We start from the raw sequence: 22961 nt of genomic DNA on the forward strand, positions 1-22961 counted from the left end.
GGTAAGAAGGTGCTTCTGCTGCAGGTCGGAAAATTCCCAGCAGTGAGTCCAACACGTTCTTACCGCAGGGCACGGCGAGGACTCATTTCCATCTGAAGCTGATCACGCTAATCCAAATTTAGGAGGAATTTAAAGTTACCAAGAAACACATTCTGGATAGAAAAAAATCCTCCAAGGAGATAGTGTGAAATATAGGAGCTGGTACTAGGACTACTCAACTTCAGAATTTAAGGTGACGGGACAAGCATAGGCCTAGTCCAAAGACACACAAAGGTCCTGAGCACTCAGGACAGTTTTGGTGCAGATCTTAAAGGAGTTGTCTAGGGAAGGATTCTATACTTTCTTCCTGCAGGTTCTATTGTGGACAGACCATAGGTTTCTAGACGTAATCGGAACCAGCATCCGGCCCCTGAGTAACTCAGGCTCCTCCCTCCTCTCCCATGATCACTGCTAGATACATGTACTATGGTGGCTGCCTGAATACATCATTATAATAGTAAATACAGCCACCATACCATCCGTGAACATGGAAGAGAAGGATGAAATCAAAGCGGCCTGGGAGCCAGGTGCTAGTTTTGATCACACAACCAGTCCACAAACCTGTGCTTTGTCCACAATAGAGCCAGGGAAACTAAGTACAGTAACCCAACCAGTACCCCTCAAAGTAAGGAAAAGTAGGAAGGGAAGACTTGTGTATGTTCCCACACAGGAGATTTGTTGAATAATTTTCCATGTTCCAAGTTTGCCCCATTCTTCGGAACATAGCTTGCAGGAATCCATGAGCTTACTGTCCCAACCAACTACATCTAGAGGAATAAAATTGATCTTCAGTGTCATAAATGTATACAACAAACCTTCTCATGGTCTATGTACACAGCGGTAAGAAAAAGGACAAGTATCCCCAGGTAATAAGAATTCTGGAACGTCTTCTCTTATAACAGCACTTTGAGTTGTTCCTCTCCTTTACTCTACTACACTCACCGGCCACTTTATTAGGTACACCTGTCCAACTGCTTGTTAACACTTAATTTCTAATCAGCCAATCACATGGCGGCAACTCAGTGCATTTAGGCATGTAGACATGGTCAAGACAATCTCCTGCAGTTCAAACCGAGCATCAGTATGGGGAAGAAAGGTGATTTGAGTGCCTTTGAACGTGGCATGGTTGTTGGTGCCAGAAGGGCTGGTCTGAGTATTTCAGAAACTGCTGATCTACTGGGATTTTCACGCACAACCATCTCTAGGGTTTACAGAGAATGGTCCGAAAAAGAAAAAACATCCAGTGAGCGGCAGTTCTGTGGGCGGAAATGCGTTGTTGAGGTCAGAGGAGAATGGCCAGACTGGTTCGAGCTGATAGAAAGGCAACAGTGACTCAAATAGCCACCCGTTACAACCAAGGTAGCCAGAAGAGCATCTCTGAACGCACAGTACGTCCAACTTTGAGGCAGATGGGCTACAGCAGCAGAAGACCACACCGGGTGCCACTCCTTTCAGCTAAGAACAGGAAACTGAGGCTACAATTTGCACAAGCTCATTGAAATTGGACAATTGAAGATTGGAAAAACGTTGCCTGGTCTGATGAGTCTCGATTTCTGCTGCGACATTCGGATGGTAGGGTCAGAATTTGGCATCAACAACATGAAAGCATGGATCCATCCTGCCTTAGAGCATCTTTGGGATGTGGTGGAACGGGAGATTCACATCATGGATGTGCAGCCGACAAATCTGCGGCAACTGTGTGATGCCATCATGTCAATATGGACCAAAATCTCTGAGGAATGCTTCCAGCACCTTGTTGAATCTATGCCACGAAGAATTGAGGCAGTTCTGAAGGCAAAAGGGGGTCCAACCCGTTACTAGCATGGTGTACCTAATAAAGTGGCCGGTGAGTGTATATATATATGATTACATTGACAACTGGGTGTTACCATTCCTCTGGTTAAAGGGTGGCTTTCTTGCACAGTCTGATACTGTGTCATGGTGTGTAGAGACACAACACTTTCTGGTATATATTTTTTTATTTTTTTATTATTTTATTTTTAATTTTCCATGTCACTTTGTTATTAAAGAAAAATGACCAAACACACACTTACTAAAGCGTACTCAGCCTAATAATAGACCGAGATTTGCCAGTTCTGTAGGTATTTTCATCATAGACAGGATTACATTAGAAGTTCACACCTCTAGACAGAACACCCATAGTGACTAGAGATGAGCGAACAGTAAAATGTCCGAGATTCGATATTCGTTTCGAGTAGCCCCTCAATATTCGACTACTCGAATCGAATATTAAACCCTATTATAGTCTATGGGGGGAAAATGCTCGTTTCAGGGGTAGGCAACATTCGATCAAATTATACTTACCAAGTCCACGAGTGAGGGTCGGGCTGGATCCTCCGAGAAGTCTTCTCCTTGCAGCGTCCCCGTGGCGTCTTCCGGCTCTGAATTCACTCTGCCAGGCATCGAGCCTGGACAGAGCCGACTGCGCATGCCCACACTACAAGCGGACATACGCAGTCGGCTCTGCCCAGGCCTGATGCCAGGCAGAGTGAATGAAGAGCCGGAAGACGCCGCGGGGAAGCTGCACGAAGAAGACTTCTAAAGGTAGGAGAAGAACCAGCGTTGATTGGCCGACTGTATAGCATTCAGCCAATCAATGCTGGTTCTGCATCGAACTTTTACATTCGAACAGCGAGTGGTACTCGATCGAGTACGAGTATTTCGAATACCGTAGTATTCGATCAAATACCTACTCGATCGAATACTACTCGCTCATCTCTAATAGTGACCCATCATAGCATCCATTACTGCCAACAGATGATGTCACATCCTATATTCTCCCTATGCCTCTCCTATACTCGACTCAGTCGGTTCCTAGTTATTGCTACCTACGACTAACCCCTCGTTCACATCTGCGTTCGGTAATCCTCATGCAGACTCATCGAACAGATTACCAAACGCAGATGTGACCCAAGGGTAGGAGACAGCTGTAAAACATATCACTATAGCTGAGGTATCACTGCAGCTCAGGTAAGATGGAGGCCCTCAAATATATGTAAAAAAATAAATAAAAAAAATCTACAATTAGAAAATAAAAGCAGATTAGAATTCACTATCAGGATTTAATAAATAAATGTAAAAATAATGATACATTCCTGGTGCAATACTAATCCACAGGATGTACAGTCAATGCACTGGGACACAAATGGGCATTACGGGAGAGGGGGCTCATAGGATGCGCCGATATTTATAAATCCCCTCATTGTCTTATTTTAATAGCACAAATTCACATAGGAAAAGTCTCGGATGTATGTGTTAATAGGTCTGCCTTCCACCATATGGTCTGCGATGAACAAACGGAATAGTGGACTGCACACACACACAACCAATCCAGCCGGGCAAAAATACTCTTGTTAAAATCCCTCCAGCAAAGATAAATAAGCAGAGCTAAATAAAGTGCAGATCAGGAGGAGGCCGCGCGGAGCACATGAATGGGGCGTAATGTCTGACTGGCACGTCCATAGCTGCTGGGAAGTGGCATTCAAGAGAATGTGAAGTGTACTCAGTACTTTTCCAAGGATAACAGACAATATTTGCCCTGAACCACATGTTGATTGCAGACCGGCTTATATAAATGTCTCTTGTGTGCCCATAAACCTATAACCTACTTCCTCATAAAAGACTCCAGTGCAGAACCGCAGCTCTACCCAGCCCGTCTACTGCCCGAGGCTGCAACCGATGTGACCTCCTTCCTATTCTTTACACAGACCTAATATGCTGCAGAACGCCATCACTTGTATAGAGATGCAATAGCGAGGCCTCACTGCTTAAATGACAGAATGTATGAGGACCTAGAAGAGCACGTACACATGCCATTTACAAAACAATTAGGGCGCGATATTAAAAAAAATATAAAGAACAAAGTTAACCACTTTAGCACTGGGACAAATTCCCTGGTTCCGGGCCACACACATTTTTGATATTTTTTTTGTACATGTGGTTATGAGGGCTATGACATTTTTTCTTTTTTGTTTGGGTCATCCATGTGATTTTTGCATCACATAGGGCTTTGCTTTTATGTTACTTTTATTTCTGTCTTTTTTAAAGTCCTATTTTTCAATAGCACAATGTCACTAAAAAAAACTTCTTAAGGTTAAGGCCCCACGTGGCATCCCGCAGCAAATAAGCGCTGCGGGAAAAACAGCAGCAGCAATGCATCACGGTTCTTACCGCAGCACTTTAGAAATAAAGTTCGCAGAGGTTTCCTCTGCGGACTTTAGATTTCAATTATACCTATAGGGAAACGGCCGGCGTTTCAGTAGGTATAATGGACATGTTGTGATTTCCAAAATAATTGCTTGTTTTGGAAATCGTGGCGTATCTGCAGCGAGGATTTTACCGCAAAATGGGCAAGGGATTAGCTAGAATCCCATCCACTTTGCCCTGACTGTAAAACGCTGCAATTTTTCACGTAGCGTTTCCGCCGCAGGCAAATCGCGATGTTTACACCGCATGGCGCCCCAACCTAAGGCTCAAGAGTGGCTTGTGTTTTATTGCAAAGTGGGTATTGGATTCTAGTGAATACATCTAGCCACAGTCACAGGAGGAATGCATAGGAGAGGGATGGTAATAAGTTGTATAAAGACTGACTGCCATGAGGGTGACATAAATGTCTGTTATATGGGGCTCCCACCTTCATCATCCTCTTAGATAACTCATAGGGGTAATGTATTATATATGTAAGTTTTTGGCATTAAAAACCTGCCGTAAAGAAAAAAATAAACAGCTGTAACACAAAAAACTTATTATTGTTTTACAGCGCACTCACTATTTTTCTGAACACCGGGTGCGGCTTCTTAGATGTAAACTTCAGTTTCTGGTTCACAGATGGTCAGAGATATGCCTACTTTATTAAGAGACAGGTGGCTCTTAGCTGCTGTTCACATGGTGGAATCTGCCACTAATTTTGCAGAAAATGTTGCATTTTGTTACCCATTGTTTTCAATGGGAGCCAGAGATCAGAGCAGGACACTGAAACCATTAGCCTCCTGCTTGATCTCGCTGCGGATTCCAAGGCTGATTCAGGTGCAGAGTCTGCAACTTGAGACTCACAGTATTATATGGCAGTGAGCCCAGAGGTGGAAAATGAAGAGGAATCCGAAGGAGATGTCCAGCTCAAATTCCTCTTTATTTTCCATTGGACTCTACACTCACCGGCCACTTTATTAGGTACACCATGCTAGTAACGGGTTGGACCCCCTTTTGCCTTCAGAACTGCCTCAATTCTTCGTGGCATAGATTCAACAAGGTGCTGGAAGCATTCCTCAGAGATTTTGGTCCATATTGACATGATGGCATCACACAGTTGCCGCAGATTTGTCGGCTGCACATCCATGATGCGAATCTCCCGTTCCACCACATCCCAAAGATGCTCTATTGGATTGAGATCTGGTGACTGTGGAGGCCATTGGAGTACAGTGAACTCATTGTCATGTTCAAGAAACCAGTCTGAGATGATTCCAGCTTTATGACATGGCGCATTATCCTGCTGAAAGTAGCCATCAGATGTTGGGTACATTGTGGTCATAAAGGGATGGACATGGTCAGCAACAATACTCAGGTAGGCTTTGGTGTTGCAGTGATGCTCAATTGGTACCAAGGGGCCCAAAGAGTGCCAAGAAAATATTCCCCACACCATGACACCACCACCACCAGCCTGAACCGTTGATACAAGGCAGGATGGATCCATGCTTTCATGTTGTTGACGCCAAATTCTGACCCTACCATCCGAATGTCGCAGCAGAAATCGAGACTCATCAGACCAGGCAACGTTTTTCCAATCTTCAATTGTCCAATTTCGATGAGCTTGTGCAAATTGTAGCCTCAGTTTCCTGTTCTTAGCTGAAAGGAGTGGCACCCGGTGTGGTCTTCTGCTGCTTTAGCCCATCTGCCTCAAAGTTCGACGTACTGTGCATTCAGAGATGCTCTTCTGGCTACCTTGGTTGTAACGGGTGGCTATTTGAGTCACTGTTGCCTTTCTATCAGCTCGAACCAGTCTGGCCATTCTCCTCTGACCTCTGGCATCAACAATGCATTTCCGCCCACAGAACTGCCGCTCACTGGATGTTTTTTTCTTTTTCGGACCATTCTCTGTAAACCCTAGAGATGGTTGTGCGTGAAAATCCCAGTAGATCAGCAGTTTCTGAAATACTCAGACCAGCCCTTCTGGCACCAACAACCATGCCACGTTCAAAGGCACTCAAATCACCTTTCTTCCCCATACTGATGCTCGGTTTGAACTGCAGGAGATTGTCTTGACCATGTCTACATGCCTAAATGCACTGAGTTGCCGCCATGTGATTGGCTGATTAGAAATTAAGTGTTAACGAGCAGTTGGACAGGTGTACCTAATAAAGTGGCCGGTGAGTGTACATAGATTAGCTGTTTTGGCAGCCTTCAAGTGCTGCTTGGGGACTACATGCAGCTGATCTAAGTAATACAAGTCGTGCTGTAATTCCCCAGAACCACCACTCTGCAGTGACCGGGGCTGCTGCACCTCTCCTATTACATGACTAGGAGCAGTTGTATGCGCTCCCCGTCCACTGCTGCAGCCTCTGGGGCTTGGAGGACTCTGGAACAGCTGATGTGTGCAGGGTATAGACGTCAGACCCCCACAGATCTTATACTGATGACCTACCCTGTGGATGGCTCAACAGTATGAAAAGTACTTTGGGGCCTGAAAACCCCTTTGATAAATTAAGTACATCTAAAGGCCCTACTAAATAAATACATCACTTTCCCTACCCTCTCAATAGGGTAGGGAAAGGGTAGAGTACAGCATTGCGGTATCGCTGCAACCACTCCCATGTTGTTTGTTGTCTCTCCTCTCCGTCTTTATCTTAGTTGTTGTTTTGTTCATTTTCTTGTTAGTTTTATTACCCTTTATTATTTGCTGTGCCTCTATTCAACCAGTAGCCGTTGGGACACCTTATAGCAAGGAGACCACCCACCTATAGTTATTGTTAGATTATTTAGCTACATATAATACTTCTATTGCAAGTATTATATCGCTACTATTTTTGGATGCTGCTCTGTCTTGCCACATGTGTTTACATTTCAGCTGAACCACAAGGTTCATTGTGTTTTCTTCTCTGTTTGTATTCCTGGAAAAAAAAATTTCCATAAAACTTCTGAGAACTAAATTAGGTGCATCTATCTCCAGCCCATAGATTCTCCCATAGACAGAAAGAGCTGTGCTGCTAGCTCTGTGATATATAGGATTATATGATACAGGGAGAGAAGCTGAGCTCTGTGATATATAGGGTTATATAATAGAGGGAGAGAAGCTGAGCTCTGTGATATATAGGGTTATATGATAGAGGAGAGAAGCTGAGCTCTGTGATATATAGGGTTATATGATAGTAGGAGAGAAGCTGAGCTCTGTGATATATAGGGTTATATAATAGAGGGAGAGAAGCTGAGCTCTGTGATATATAGGGTTATATGATAGAGGAGAGAAGCTGAACTCTGTGATATATAGGGTTATATGATAGAGGAGAGAAGCTGAGCTGTGTGATATATAGGGTTATATGATAGAGGAGAGAAGCTGAGCTCTGTGATATATAGGGTTATATGACAGAGGAGAGAAGCTGAGCTCTGTGATATATAGGGTTATATGATAGAAGGAGAGAAGCTGAGCTCTGTGATATATAGGGTTATATGATAGAAGGAGAGAAGCTGAGCTCTGTGATATATAGGGTTATATGATAGAGGGAGAGAAGCTGAGCTGTGTGATATATAGGGTTATATGATAGAGGAGAGAAGCTGAGCTCTGTGATATATAGGGTTATATGATACAGGGAGAGAAGCTGAGCTCTGTGATATATAGGGTTATATGATAGAGGAGAGAAGCTGAGCTCTGTGATATACAGGGTTATATGATAGAGGAGAGAAGCTGAGCTCTGTGATATACAGGGTTATATGATACAGGGAGAGAAGCTGAGCTCTGTGATATATAGGGTTATATGATAGAGGAGAGAAGCTGAGCACAGTGATATATAGGGTTATATGATAGAGAAGAGAAGCTGAGCTCTGTGATATATAGGGTTATATGATACAGGGAGAGAAGCTGAGCTCTGTGATATATAGGGTTATATGATAGAGGAGAGAAGCTGAGCACAGTGATATATAGGGTTATATGATAGAGGAGAGAAGCTGAGCTCTGTGATATACAGGGTTATATGATAGAGGAGAGAAGCTGAGCTCTGTGATATACAGGGTTATATGATACAGGGAGAGAAGCTGAGCTCTGTGATATATAGGGTTATATGATAGAGGAGAGAAGCTGAGCACAGTGATATATAGGGTTATATGATAGAGGAGAGAAGCTGAGCTCTGTGATATATAGGGTTATATGATAGAGGGAGAGAAGCTGAGCTCTGTGATATACAGGGTTATATGATACAGGGAGAGAAGCTGAGCTCTGTGATATATAGGGTTATATGATAGAGGAGAGAAGCTGAGCACAGTGATATATAGGGTTATATGATAGAGGAGAGAAGCTGAGCTCTGTGATATATAGGGTTATATGATACAGGGAGAGAAGCTGAGCTCTGTGGTATATAGGGTTATATGATAGAGGAGAGAAGCTGAGCACAGTGATATATAGGGTTATATGATAGAGGAGAGAAGCTGAGCTCTGTGATATATAGGGTTATATGATAGAGGGAGAGAAGCTGAGCTTTGTGATATATAGGGTTATATAATAGATGAAGAGAAGCTGAGTTCTGTGATATATAGGGTTATATGATAGAGGAGAGAAGCTGAGCTCTGTGATATATAGGGTTATATGATAGAGGAGAGAAGCTGAGCTCTGTGATATATAGGGTTATATGATAGAGGGAGAGAAGCTGAGCTTTGTGATATATAGGGTTATATGATAGAGGAGAGAAGCTGAGCTCTGATATATAGGGTTATATGATATAGGAGAGAAGCTGAGCTCTGTGATATATAGGGTTATATGATAGAGGGAGAGAAGCTGAGCTCTGTGATATATAGGGTTATATGATAGAGGAGAGTAGCTGAGCTCTGTGATATATTGGGTTATATGATAGAGGAGAGAAGCTGAGCACTGTGATATATAGGGTTATATGATAGAGGAGAGAAGCTGAGCTCTGTGATATATAGGGTTATATGATAGAGGAGAGAAGCTGAGCTCTGTGATATATAGGGTTATATGATAGAGGGAGAGAAGCTGAGCTTTGTGATATATAGGGTTATATGATAGAGGAGAGAAGCTGAGCTCTGTGATATATAGGGTTATATGATGGAGGAGAGAAGCTGAGCTCTGTGGTATATAGGGTTATATGATAGAGGAGAGAAGCTGAGCTCTGTGGTATATAGGGTTATATGATAGAGGAGAGAAGCTGAGCTCTGTGATATATAGGGTTATATGATAGAGGGGAGAAGTTGAGCTCTGTGATATACAGGGTTATATGATAGAGGGGAGAAGTTGAGCTCTATGATGTATAGGGTTATATGATAGAGGAGAGAAGCTGAGCTCTGTGGTATATAGGGTTATATGATAGAGAAGAGAAGCTGAGCTCTGTGATATATAGGGTTATATGATTCAGAGTAGGATTTCTGAGTAAAAAGCGGAGTAAATCCTGGCAGGACTCCTTGGATAGACAGTAAGAGTCCTGATTACCCCGCCCACACACAATGATTGACAGCCTTCAGTAAACCCTGTTCCTGCGATCACTAGGGGCCCTGCAGCACGGTACAAGGCTCCCAGAGGATCTGCCTCTTCCATGACAAGGTGTGCGCCTTAAGCGTAAATTTCGCCATTGCAGGGAACATCAGCATCGGCATACAATCTGCCTTGATGAATAACCCACCATGTCTTTAAAAGGTCACTTTCAAATGTCACTCCAACAATTTAAGCCTACCCCATTGCTTTATTCAACATTTAACCCTTTCACGCTGCACTGTGTTCTGTAGTGTGAACAGTAGAATAGTTTCATCCGCAGCTCAGCTTTTCAGCTGGTAGACTGCAGAACAAAACAGGTCAGACAGAAAGGAGGTCAGAGAATAAAAGAACTGTGATTAGAATCATGATTCCAGGTAATTATTAGCACAAAGAGAGATGACAAAGTGCATTCTGCAGCTGCCGTCAAGTCCAGCTCCACTAATCCCACTTGGCGTAACGCTGTATTTCTGCCCTCCTGTGCACCTTTCCAGGAAAACTGATAGTTTGTTAGTGCTGTATAATGAACTGTAGGACGTGAGCTAGAGAGTAAGCTTATTGCCGGAAGATCTGTAAAATGATTGTGCAATTTAATGTTCTCAGACAATGATTCCTCATGGTAATTGCTGATCATTACGCCCAGAGAGAGGACTTCTCCACAGATATTTAGGAAGATGCTGGGACAGCTGCTGACCCCGTTTCTGAGGAACGGGTGACAGCAGAACTTTGTTGTTTCCACTGGTTACAAATGAACTAACAGGCTGCAGAAATGTCATTGATTCCTAGTGTTTCCAGGCTGCGTTGTAAGAAGTCAGATCCCGGTGAATCATCGGGTCACTCGGTATCCAATTATATCGCTGGCTCCTAGTGAACGGGCTACAAAGTGGATATATCGACAGCTAATGATGGTCACATAACGCAGGTCAACACAACCCTACAGCTCCGATTCGGGGAAATAGGTGCCATGTGCAAATGTATAGGGTAATTGTTAGTCATCCGGGCAGTAGCTTGGATACCAAATGGCTCAAACAACTGGTAGTGGCACTAAGCATTAATAATAATAATAATAATAATAAATTATTATTCTGTAGTGTTCTAATGAAAGTCCTTAAGCAAGCGAAACATAGCACAGAGGTTAATACTATGGAAAGAGCAATGTTACTTGCTTGTATGTTTCATATAATTTTTCTTTTTAAGGGGACATTTTAGTCTAAAACCTTCACTTCTATGAATGTCATGGAAATAGATAAATATGCTTACTGGGTAACTCCCATAGAAGTATAGAAGTAAATGGAGTGCGCTGTAAGGGTCCATTCACACGTAGTTTTTTGCCTGCAATTTTGAAGCTGAATCCGTGTCAGAATCCATGTGGAAAAAAAGCCTCCTATTGAGTTCAATGGGTTCAAGAACCCATTGAAGTCAATGGGAGGCTTTTTTTCCACATGGATTCTGACGCGGATTCAGTGTCAAAATCAGCGCCAAAAAACTACATGTGAATGGACCCTAAGACCTCCTGTCCATTCATTCTCCAATTGCAGGGTAGCCATCAGCAATGATGTATTTCTTATTCAGGAGTCTAGAGATGAGCAAGTAGTATTTGAAACGGCAGTTTCGAATAGTACACACCCATAACAATGAATGGAGCCGGCCGGCACGCAGACGGGGCCGGCATCCTGCTGCTTAACCCCCTACGTGCCGGCTGCGTCCATTCATTCCTATGGGTGCGTGCTATTTGAAACTGCCGTTTCAAATACTACTTGCTCATCTCTAGGACCGCTGCTTCATTCTTTAAAAAGAGCAGAAAAGGGCTTTAGGGCCATTGCTTTTCATCAATGGGCTTCACTATCTGCTGCTACTAAATGACAATCCCCCGCTAGTTGACTAATATCTCTCCTCGGCCTCAGCACATAGTACTAACATGTCTATTAATGACACAGTGGCCCCATCGGAGTTCAACTTCCTTCACTTCTGGGTGCAGCGTGTCATCAGACATGCACACGGCGGGGCTGAGCAGCAGTTAGCAGCAGCAGATAGTGAAGCCCATAGATGGAAAGCCACGTCCCTAAAGATCTTTTCTGCTCATTTTATAGGGATTGATTTTTACAAGAATGGAACGGTCCTGAATAAGAAACACATCATTGTAAACGGTGCCGACAGCCCTACAAGATACGGTTATTAGTTTACATCTCAATTTTGTACTGATAGACTCCCTTTACACAAGACCTGTCTCCCGTTCTGTAAAACCCAGTGACAAATCTCAAAAGAAAGTAATCCCAACACTGCTTGTAAGCGGCTTAAACTTTACATATATTGTATATGCCAACACCAGACGCGTTTCAGGGACCAAATACATGCCGTGTTTAAGCAGCATACAGTAAACATTGGGATTACTTGCTTTTGAATCACATGCCGGCAGAAGCTTGCACCATGTGCACCATGCTGACTAACTTTCCTTACCATTGACATACAACATGAGAATGATGAGAATTTTGGCAGGTTGTTTAACGAAACCTATTCGCCCTTTCCAAAGATATAGGCCCTTTTAGTGTTGCAAATTAGGGCAAACTAACCAAGTAGGCGGAAACATTACCTGACATACAGCACTCAGACCCCCACCCCCAAATAAAGCACAGTGTTACCGCCCACTTGGCTATATACCCTAATGTCAACACTAAAAAGGGCTTATATCTTTGGAATGGCTCAATGGATTTGGATAAATAAAACATCAAAATGCTCATAGTGACAGCGCCGATCAGATGATGTATGTCACTGGGTTTTTCAGACCTGGTTTCCAAATACAGATGTCCTGCTGATCAGTTGCTTGAAAACAGGCGTTGCTCTATAAAGCAGGGCTAATACAGAGAACCCAGTGAATAGTAAAATTATGTTCCAAGTTTAGTACATTTCTCACACACTCCGTGGTCCACAAACCATACAAAATAGCCTTATTTTTATATATAATCTAGAATTGATGCAACAATTCGGCATCTCACCAAAGCCTCAAAGGAAAGCAAAAAAAAAAGCCGCATAATAAATCACATATTTATGAATTATGCTCCTTTCTGGCCCACTGTAAAACTATGAATGAACTCCTAAAGGTTCAGATTCTAAGAAAATCCCACTAGATAAAGTGGTTTACAAGTAGTTTACCATAATTTGTTCGCAAAGCAAATCTGTGACTGTGCCATGATGAAGAAAGCCAAATCCTTTCATGTGGACAAGGAAATTACAGAAAATGCACAATGCCTGATGAATGACTATGTGACTTCAAAGAAAAACTGTGGAGTACACAAAAATGGATGTAAGCAGGGACATATGTTTCAGCTGATGCTAAAATAGACGGCTACATTACTGGCAATCTGATGCAACAGCACCAACCAATGCCCATGCAAAAAATACCACGCAATGAATCTGTGCTAGGCCTGTGTTTATAGTCACTGGCCAATCAGACGAGATAGAAGACTAAGAGAGGACCCTGAACCAATGAGGAGACAGGAGGCGTGTCTCAGACTACTGCAGACTCCCGTTAGCCACTGTAACCAAACTGTAGTCACAAATCACAACTCTGCTCTAATGGAGCAAAGATAGAAAGGAAACTAAACAGCAAAAAACGCTGAATGGATTTGAAAGAAATTTGGCACACAGATAGTTTGTAACCTCGATTAACACATAGGCGACGTTTTATCCAGGTAAATGACATGGCTTCCCGACTGTTATGAATTTATGTTCACATACTATATTACACTGCTCTTTAAGCAGCTTATCTCAGGTTCTGACAAAGCCAGGTCTGTTATCTCTCTATGTAAACACACAGTTAACACTCAGTCCATTGTGTGCATTTGCATAGTATCTGATCTGCTCCAGGCAGTGCTGACACACTGGATGGGAAAACACCTTTAATGCAAATTGGCAGTTTGCCAATTTTAAACATGCCTGGAAAACGAAAATCTAATTTGTCGCAAAATTCTAAAACAAGGAGAGCTATGAAGGTAGCCAAAAGTCACAGAGCTCTCCTCAAGCGGAGCTGACGTGGATCATCGGCGCCAACAACACACTCATTAAATGGCGTCCCAGCGAGCTGCCAGAACAATCATGGGCACAGCGCGAGGAACGAGTTCAGAAGCAGGCCAGCTTGACCGCTGATGAAACGCCGGATCATCAACGCCAACAATACGCTCATATGGCATCGCAGCGGGCTGCTGAGATGCCGGAACAATCACAGGCAAGGCGTGAGGAACAAGTTGAGCAGCAGGACAGCTTAAGAACTGCTGAAACGCCAGAGCAGGCAAACCATCGATAGCAGCAATTTGCTGAATATAGGAGGATCATCGACGCCAACAACACGCAGATGAAGTCACGGGTAGAATATACATATATATATATATATATATATATATATATATATATATATATACATACACACATATATTTCAAGCAATTACTAATAAAATTAAAAGAGGAGGAGGAGGAGAAACTGGTCAATGAGACATAACTATTTTAGGCAAGCTATTTAGGTCTCCATACGTATGAGCAGCCTTATTACATAGAGCAATTACATGGCTGCCACACATTAGAAATTCTCCTTAAGGCCACAAGTCCCATCACATCTGAATTCTCGCCATGTAGAGATCTTTTTCTAATCTTTGTAGCGGAGGAGGCTCTAAAGCATACGCTCGTAAACCTGCACAAGAGTAAATTAACTTACAGTATTCAGTCCGAGAACAATCAGCAGCCAATTTATTCTCTGCAATACCTTAATCATTCTTCTGTGCTAGGGCTGTAAAATCCTACTTTAATCTTAATAAAACAGCATTAAGCCGGGCAAGATATTGCTATGGATTTCCTGCATTTTAAAGAATATGAAGCTCAGATCAATAGTTCAACCAAGAAAAGATAATGGCTGTTAAGGCTTATTATGTGGTGAAAAAATGGCGTGCAGCTTTGATACATCGTGTACCGATTGTTACTGGAACAAGATACTGTTTTTGTTCAAAATTTTTGGTTGTTTATACGAGAACAATCAAAGATCAGAAATGGCTGAGATCGTAACCTTTCATCTAAGGGACGGAGGCAGCGTTTCGCTGGCGGATACAATGCCAGTCATTTAGAAGACACTAAAGCAAATACAACAATTGGTCTTTACTACTGAGAATACTGGGACAGATCTATGGAACCGTCTAGAAGAAAAACATTCCTTGTTACCCGCAGCGACCAGAGTTTACTTTTTCAAGAGCAGAATGCCAAATTAACACTATTATGATTGGTTCACACTTTCTCTTTTACGTAATTTCTAGAGATGAGCGAACACTGTTCTGATCAGCCGATCCTAACAGCATGTGCCCATAGAAATGAATGGAAGCACCTGGCACGTACACTTTGCCGGCGTTCGGGTGGCGTCACAGGTGCTTCCATTCATTTCTATGGGCGCATGCTGTTAGGATCGGCTGATCTGAACAGTGTTCGCTCATCTCTAAATTTCACCTCTCCCACTTGTTTTTTGGGATCTTTTCTAGAGCAGGTTAGAATAGCTATGTATTTGAAGTGACGTGTCAGATCCAGTCGGGGCACAAAACAATCCACAGGTCCTCATAGGCCCATCGTCCTAGGGGGCACCATGAAAAAACAAACCTTTATACTTTACTAGAGATGAATTTGATGAGTCTCACTGGGCTCATCTCTGGTGTTCCCAACGCCTGTGCAGTTCTTCAGTGAAGCCGAGGATGCACACATTGGATTCCGCGCGCATGCGTCCGAGTTCTGGTGCATGTACACTGAAGTCGAAGTGTACACCTCCGGCTTTGGTGAACAACTGTGCCGGTGGCAAATAAAAAGGCTTTTTTGTTAATTCCAGGCACTGACACAGAGATACTAAACATCTAAGGACCTGTGGGTGATTTAGTACCCTAAGCAGACCCGACAGGCTCCTTTATGCCTGGTTCACATCTGTGTTCGGGTCATTCCACTCCATTTTTCATATGGAGAGAAAAGTCCTGTAAGCAGCACTTTTCTCTCCGCATTTTTTGTGTGGAAACTGAGCAGAAACCACAGGGACCCTATTATAGTCTATGGGTCCACCGATTTCCTAAGGTAACCACTTTTTTATGCGGATTAGGTTTAGGAGTCTGTTTGGGGACCCCTCAACGGAAACCCATGCACAGAGGGGAACCGGGCCTTAGGTGTTATTACTCTATTTTATCCAGATAACCACAAAGCGCCTTACATATACATCACATGATGCCTGGCTTTTAACCTGCACAGTGTCTTAGCTCTTGCTGCTGCAATCTAGCAGGATCGGGTCAGGTGGACACCTGTCAGCGATGGCGGACAACATGACAGAAGTGGTTTACAAATGTCCGATTACTCATGCAAGACAAAAACTGCCCCCTAAGTACAACAACCCTTAGCAGCAACTGCAAACCATAAAATCCTTCAAGTTACAATGGCTATAATTTTCAACATGCAACGGCGTTTCCTTGGCCACTGTAACTTGAAAGCACATTTACCATAGAATGCATGTGGTACATGTGACTAGGCGAGACAGCCCTCAGTATGGGCATTTCACACGTATATGAATGGGACATGCTGACTGGTTGTCTACTAGCGCCTCTACATGTACTGCATCAAAATCTGCAACAAAACACACAAGTTTTCCGCAACGTGTGGCTTCAGCCTCCGTGTACACGACTATGTGCTTTGTAAGTGCACTAAACGGGGTTTTAACACCTTATACACATGACAAAACTCAGGCCAGGTCATAGTCCTAGTCCTGTCCATTTTTGTGAGCTGGCTCACAGCAGGAAATCACTAGGCCCGTGGAGGGCAGTGATGGCACGCAGTTATAATCCATGTGCTGTCCGTTCCATTTCCCCACACATCCTTGGTGGCACATATTTGTGTACATTTGGCCTTAAGTTGACATCTGGAGCCTTGGAATGAATTATTAGTTTTCCATAGTTATGGACACCCCATGTTAATAAATTCAACAGTAATTTCCAGGCTGTGCTATGTGGTTACTCAGGTTTCCATTATGATACACATGTAAAACAAAAGAACATTTGGAAACTTTTTTTTGCAGCTGTGTAGGTGGAAAAAGAATTATAAAGCCACATAGTCATTTATTCCTAAAAAGAATAGGATAGATGGTATATGGTCATAATCCAACTAACTCTGTGAAAAGAGCTTAAAGGGGATGTCCAGGTTAGAAAAACAGCGGATTTCTTAAAAAAAAAACAAAAAAAAAAAACAGCACCACACCTGTCTGCTGGTTGTGTGTAGTATTGCAGCTCAGACCCTTATTTCAATGGATCAGACACCAAATGTTTACATCAGTACCCAGGGGCACCGGATAGCAGGTGGGTGGTGGCATCTCTGTGCGGGCTAAGGAAAACCCTTAAGCCATGGTTACGTATGCCATTACACTGCAGTGTTTGACACTTCTATAAATGTATCCAGGAAGTGGGAAATCCCTTAAAGTGTGCCAAAGATGCAAAAACAGAAAAAAATAAAAATAAAAAATCAGGCAAACATTTGTTCTCAGCACAATTCAGCCTATAAAGGTAAATCTAATATAAAGTAATAAAGCATTTACTATGTTAGATCCACACGACTACCAAATCCTCAAAAGGATCCACAACCACCTAAATATACACACGGGAACCATAGCTGTATTTACTGACCATAAATCCTAATCTTCCCATACAGTAACCATCGCCTTCCTGTGAAGCACGTGTCTCTCTACACAGCACAGGTTACATTCTATGGCCTTTCCATAATTGGGTTGGCTCTTCCATTGCCCCCAGTTCGTTGCTGGTTTTTACAGACTGATGACATAATCTGCGGTAAGATCAGAGCTCAGCTACACAACTTACATGGATGATAGTTAAGGCCACAATGGTAGAAAATGACTCATTATACAGGAATGATAAAGAGCATGCGTGTCGCTCCATCTCATCCTCATGTCCAGCACGTCACACAAGCTGCACACCATCGCCACGCTATATACATGCCTCAGTGTTACTGGGGCTGCTGCATGGTGGATAAGTTGACAGTCTCCCTCATATTGCTGCAGTTTTAGCTATTGCAGAAAAAACAATCCAGATAAAGTTTGAGCTTGTTTTATTATTCTATGTTATGTCATTTCCTCTGTTATTCCTCCTAGAATTTTTTTAAATAGACACCTGGGTGACATGTTTGCATTTTTCATACAGCACATGACCCTCACATAAGTAGGATGTCTTGCTGTCCAGGATTATCATGGACCTCACACATCCGTTTATTCAGATAGGTGTGAGCGGCCTTGGCAATCTCTTTGTTCATACGGATGTATCCATACACTGCCTAGACTGTCAGCCACAGTTTACTAGATCAGATTGTAAGGACACACCCAGTTGTCAATTTAGGCAGGAGCCCCATGGGCCAGAAACGCCACAATTTTTTTTGTTCTCTCTTTTTTTAATGTAGATTGTGAGCCCTATATAGGGATCACAATGTCCCATTTTTAAAACCATCCCAGCAAATGTGGGCATGTCCTGTCCAGAGGACGCAGATCTGAGTTGAACATATACACGGCTAAAGCAAGGAGCGGTCACAGCTTAGCTCCTTGCTTCGCCGCTACACGCCGGCTACTGGCTATGTAGACGCGATGTGATGACGTCACATCGCGTCTACAACTGTGTGCGAGAGAGAGAGGCGGCGGGGGAGCGAGGAGAAGGTAAGTGTAATGTGTACACTTAGGTGGAACGTGAAACTGGGGGCAGATGAAGGAGAGGACGGCATGACACTGGGGGCAGAGATGTGGGGACATGAATCTGGGGGCAGAGATGTGGAGACATGAATCTGGGGGCAGAGATGGAGGGACATGAATCTAGGGGCAGAGATGTGGGGACATGAATCTGGGGGCAGAGATGGAGGGACATGAATCTGGGGGCAGAGATGGAGGGGGGACATGAAACTGGGGGCAGATAAAGGGTGTATATGAAACTGGGGGAGAGATAGAGGGGGGACATATAATTTACGGGTGACTGTAGGAGGATTATACTGTGTGCGGGCATATTAAAAATTAATGAGAAGGGGCGGAGTCAACACAAAAGTGGGCGGTGCTAACGCGGGGCTACGCGCGCCGCACATTTTGTCTCTCTTTCGGTTCTTCAAAAGTTGGGAGGTATGCTTTAGGCAAATTCCTTCTGGGAACTCCCATAGAAATGAACGGGAGGTAGAAAATATAACTTTTCTGTTGGCGCAGAATTTAGAATTGGGCCTTGGCCATTAAAATATGAAATACAGTAGCACTCTTTTCCAAATTCAAATTCAGCGTTAAAATCTGCTTCAAATTCAGTGTGAAAATCCTTGTCCATTTTTGACCAACAGAAAAAATCTGCTTCAAATTCCGGAAGCAGAAATTTGACAAATTCAACATCAAATTCCTATGTCTGAACAGCCCGCTAAATGTCATATTATATAGAAGTCCATGGTGACGGGAGGGGGAATTCAACAAAAAAAAAAAAGGAGAGAGAGAGATGCAGCAGCTAATAGGAAGTGTCAATCTCACCCCAAGTGCTTCAGTTCTATCTGTACTGGGCCGTAGTTTTCTATAATGCCCTATATAATTCTGCTGCATCATGGTAAGTTTACCTCTCCTTGTCTGCCTATATATCACAGTATCTCTCACTCTATATTCATAAGGCGTGTTATAGGTGTATCTCATAAAAAGGGAAATACCACAGTGATGGACACAGAAAACCGTGAATATAAGTAGTCAGACACTGCATCGGAGGAAGCTTTTATGGGGGCCTCGTGGAGAAGTTTTTTTTAATATTCAAAGAAATAGATATGTCTACCCTTACAGTATATCATACTGGCCAGGAGAATACATTGTGTTGTGTAAGATTTATATATTCCACGATGTAACATCTGACCTCTGCCTGCAAAGCCATAAACCTGACTGTTATACATCAATGCTAAAGGTAAATATATTGCTCCCCGTCTATAGAGCACAGGGAACTTCTGTCAAGGCTTAACTTTGTCCACACAATAAAGATGAAGATTTCTGATCTTGTTACTATAACACGTAGCTGGTATATTGGGGTGATACTGGGGCAGATTTACTAACCCTATGTAATAGGAAATGCCGATGCAGGATGAGTTGGTCGCTTATTATACCACCTAGTCTAACTTTATACTACCTATTTATTGGCCTGTCAGAATTTTATGCCAAAATTTTTTAATCTTAAAGAATAACCCTTCTAAAGAGCGCCTCTCACGTCCTTGGAGATGGGCGGTATTATATACTGCTAGAAAACAGACAGTGCACTGAATTCAATGCACTGTCAACTTTGCTCCCGGATGCCAGAAATATTGGACGAGTTAGGTTCAGCACCGATATCTCCCCACTGTCAGAAAAGCGGGCCTTACAGCCTAGTGTCAACGCCCCTCCCCCCAAGTACTCTTGGCTATTGAAGAGTACTATTAGAGGAAGGGGAGTTCCTTCCCACCCTGCAATGGCGCTAGGCTGTAAGAATTCAGCACAGTCAGCTTTCTAGCTGTATACAACCCCTGGCAAACATTATGGAATCACCAGTCCCTAAGGATGTTCCTTGAGTTGTTTAATCTTGTAGAAAAAAAAAAACAAAAAAAAAAAAAAAAACAGATCACAGCCATGGCTTTAAAAAAACACTAAAAGAAATCCGAAATATAATTGTGGTAGCCAGTAACAGTTAGATTTTTAGAACAAGCACAGGGAATAAATTATGGAATCACTCAATTCTGAGGAAAAAATTATGGAATCATGAAAACCAAACAAAATAACACTCCAACACATCACTAGTACTTTGTTGCACCACCTCTGGCTTTTATAACGGCTTGCATTCTCTGAGGAATTGACTTCATGAGTGATAAACAGTACTCTTCAAAGATGGGATTTAAATACAGAAAAGCTAAAAGAAAGCCATCACTAACACCTAAACAAGGTTACAATGGGCTAAGGAAAGACAATGGTGGACTGTGGATGGCTAGATGAAAGTCATATTCAGTGATGAATCTCGAATCTGCATTGGGCAAGGTGATGATTCTGGAACTTTTGTTTGGTGCCCTTCTAATGAGTTTTATGCAGACGACTGTCTGAAGAAAACATTCAAATTTCCATAGTCATTGATGATATGGGGCTGCATATTAGGTAAAGGCACTGGGGAGAGGGCTGTCATTAAATCTTCAATAAACGCACAGGTTTACATTGAAATTTTGGGCACTTTTCGTATCCCATCTATCGAAAGGGTGTTTGGGGATGATGACATCATTTTTCAGAATGATAATGCATCTTGCCATAGAGCAAAAACGGTGAAAACATTCCTTGAAGAAAGACACATAAGGTCAATGTCATGGCCTGCATACAGTCCGGATCTCAATCCAATTGAAATCTGTATTGGAAGTTAAAGAAAATGGTCCATGACAAGGCTCCAACCTGCAAAGCTGATCTGGCAACAGCAATGAGAGAAGGCTGGAGCCAGATTGATGAAGAGTACTGTGTCACTCCTGAAGTCAATGCCTCAGAGACTACAAGTTATAAAAGCCAGAGGTGGTGCAACAAAGTACTAGTGATGTGATGGAGTGTTATTTTGTTTGTTCGTTTTTCATGAGTCCATAATTTTTTCCTCAGAATTGAGTGATTCCATAATTTATTCCCTGTGCTTGTTCTAAAAATCTAACGGTTATTGGCTACCAAAATTATTTTTATTGATTTCTTTTAGTGTTTCTTAAAACCAAAAAGTTGCCATGTGAAATGCCTTTAGTTTTTTCCATGGCTGTCATTTGTTTTTTTCTACACGATTAAACAACTCAAGAAACATCGTCAGGGACTGGCGATTCCATAATTTTTGCCAGGGGTTGTATAATACTGCCAGTGTCCGAGGACGTGAAAGTCTCAATTTTTGCTAAACTGTGTACCAAAATAAAAAGAAGACACATAATAAATATGGTGATATTTTTTTTGCAGATTAAGCCAAATTCTGGTGCATTTAGCTTAGTAATTCCCCCTATACTTGAGTTTTACAAGTACATCAAATTATAGAGCATTATAGGAAATATGGCTGCTAAAGATTCTGAGTTTCAGACACTGCTCAGAAACTATTTGCCAGGTTTAACAATCACATCTGTCAAATTTAAGAGCATAAAAAGCAAAAGTGATTCTCCAATTGTATTCTACGGTTCGGTAAATCTGCAGATCAGCCAATCGTGTGAACTGGAGTGACGAGAAATGGCATTATGGATCAAGTAGAAGGATCCGGCAGGGGTTGCAAAGCATATGAATCGGAGATTCTAGGTAATAGAGACATCATATTATTTTACCTCCACGCCTATATTCCACTTACCGTATATACTCGAGTATAAGCCGAGGCCCCTAATTTTACCACAAAAAACTCGGAATACTTATTGACTCGAGTATAAGCCTGGGGGCAGGGATGCAGCAGCTACTGGTAAAATTTCAAAAATTAAAATAATCGGAGTTCTTGGGTGCAGTAGTTGCTGGGTGCTGGGGAAGGGGAGGGGGTGTTTTGGTTGTCTGTCTGCTCCTTCCCTGAGCTTGAGGACTGTTTTTTTTTTTTCCCCCCACTTGGAATTCAGTCAAAAACTGTGCTGAAAAATTTGGCTTATACTCGAGTATATACAGTAAAATTCAGGATTAGATGTTTTTATGCAGAATGGTGGCACAGAGAGAAACATTTGGTCACCTTGAAATTTGACTCAATTACAGTATAAAAGAGCACCTAAGTCAACAAACTTAACATAAATCAAATATACGTAAGGAGTACCACAGTATGATCCCCCCCCACCCCGATTTATGCTCGATTTTCAGTTGCCTTAGAGATGGTAGGTGAAGACTAGCTACTATGTCATCTCTGATATACTGTACACGAAAAGAAGAGGAGAATCTGCTCATCTAACTCTCTCACCCTAAGAAGCAGGATTATATAGGACATTATAGAGATCTACACTGATGTAAATAAATCACTTGGGGTGAGACAGGCACTTCCTATTAGCTGCTGCATCTATCTCTCTCCTTTCTCTTTGCTAAATGCCCCCTCTCCTCACCATAGACTTCTACATAATGTGACACTTGTGAGTCTAGCAGATTCCACAGATGCCAGTTTAGAAATAAAGTGAATATGAATGTAGCGACCGCTTGGTTCCTCTGTGCCAGTTTAGGAGGAAGGAGAGCAGGAAA

The 22961-nt window shown here is 42.6% G+C and overlaps 1 protein-coding gene across 1 annotated transcript in view; it reads right to left on the bottom strand.

The window, feature by feature from the left end:
• The window catches only part of FAM222B (family with sequence similarity 222 member B), a 117522-nt gene that overhangs the window by 53238 nt on the left and 41323 nt on the right, over positions 1-22961 (bottom strand).

Source organism: Leptodactylus fuscus, chromosome 2, assembly GCF_031893055.1.
Source record: "Leptodactylus fuscus isolate aLepFus1 chromosome 2, aLepFus1.hap2, whole genome shotgun sequence".
Taxonomy (NCBI): domain Eukaryota; kingdom Metazoa; phylum Chordata; class Amphibia; order Anura; family Leptodactylidae; genus Leptodactylus; species Leptodactylus fuscus.